At 63.9% G+C, this 1,331-nt stretch overlaps 1 non-coding gene across 1 annotated transcript; it reads left to right on the forward strand.

Annotated features, from left to right (window-relative positions):
* The first annotated feature begins 464 nt into the window (after window positions 1–464).
* LOC115034556 lies at window positions 465–622 on the forward strand. Its single transcript, XR_003839909.1, has one exon. It is a non-coding gene; the product is annotated as a 5.8S ribosomal RNA (ribosomal RNA).
* Window positions 623–1,331: the final 709 nt, after the last annotated feature.

The following is a 1,331-nucleotide window of genomic DNA, read 5'->3' on the forward strand; positions in this document are numbered from 1 at the left end:
CCAGTAAGCGCGAGTCATCAGCTCGCGTTGATTACGTCCCTGCCCTTTGTACACACCGCCCGTCGCTACTACCGATTGAACGGTCGCATTGAGGTCTTCGGAGTGGACGCGCGTTATTCGGCCCCCTCGGGGGCTGGGTCGTCGCGCGATCGCGAAGATGACCGAAATCGGCCGTTTAGAGGAAGTAAAAGTCGTAACAAGGTTTCCGTAGGTGAACCTGCGGAAGGATCATTAGAGACGGGCCCGCGGTACCGGCGGCACTCGCCGGTCTCGCGCGCGCCTCATCCGACCCCGTGGCCGCGTGCGCTCGCCGACTCGCTCGACGACCGCCCGCGCGCCGCGACCCCCGACCGAGCGTCGACCGAAAGATGGTTAACACGTCGAAAGACCGTACGTGCCCAGTCGTGCGTCCGCGCACGGCGCGTGGCCGTAGAAGTTTCGTCGAACAAAACAAAAAAACAACCGACACCGAGCGGCGGATCACTTGGCTCGTGGATCGATGAAGACCGCAGCTATCTGCGCGTCGTCGTGTAATCCGCAGGTTATACGAACATCGACCAGTCGAACGCACATTGCGGCCTCGGTGACCCGCGGGTCCCGGGCCACGCCTGTCTGAGGGTCGTATACCGGATACTCGGCCAGACCGATGCGCCGCCGGCAGGCGTCCGACGGCACGCCCGTCGGCCGCTCCGGTGGTGCGAGATTGGCGGTTCGACCGGGGGAGAGCCGCTCGCGCGGCCGCCTCCGGTCGTCCGCCCAAGTTGTGACGGCAAACAGTCACGGGTTCTCGCGTCGTCAAACGGCACGTCCCCGTCCGCCCGCCGCGCGAGAGCGCGGCCGGGCCGGCTGAGAGTCCACGAGACCTCTCCGGCTTCCGAGAAGCGGACGCGGGCGGTCACCGTACGGGCGGAGCGCGGACCGCAGGCTGCCGTGTAATTTAAGAAACAAACAACCGATACGTTCCGACCTCAGATCAGGCGGGACTACCCGCCGGATTTAAGCATATTAATAAGCGGAGGAAAAGAAAACAACCGTGATTCCCTTAGTAGCGGCGAGCGAACCGGGAAAAGCCCATCGCCGAATCTCGCCGCGCACTTTTGTGTCGCGGCACGTATGAGAGTTGTGGCGTACGGGCCGGCCTCGTTGCCGGGGCGCACGTGACGGTCCAAGTCTCCCTTGAACGGGGCCATGGCCCGCAGATGGTGCCAGGCCAGTAGAGGCCGTCACAGCGTTCCGGGATCGGACCGCGCCTTCGAGTCGGGTTGCTTGAGAGTGCAGCCCGAAGCGGGTGGTAAACTCCATCTAAGGCTAAATACGGCCACGAGACCGAT

The sequence above is a fragment of the Acyrthosiphon pisum genome, unplaced genomic scaffold, assembly GCF_005508785.2.
Source record: "Acyrthosiphon pisum isolate AL4f unplaced genomic scaffold, pea_aphid_22Mar2018_4r6ur Scaffold_11576;HRSCAF=12196, whole genome shotgun sequence".
NCBI classification, from domain to species: Eukaryota; Metazoa; Arthropoda; class Insecta; order Hemiptera; family Aphididae; genus Acyrthosiphon; species Acyrthosiphon pisum.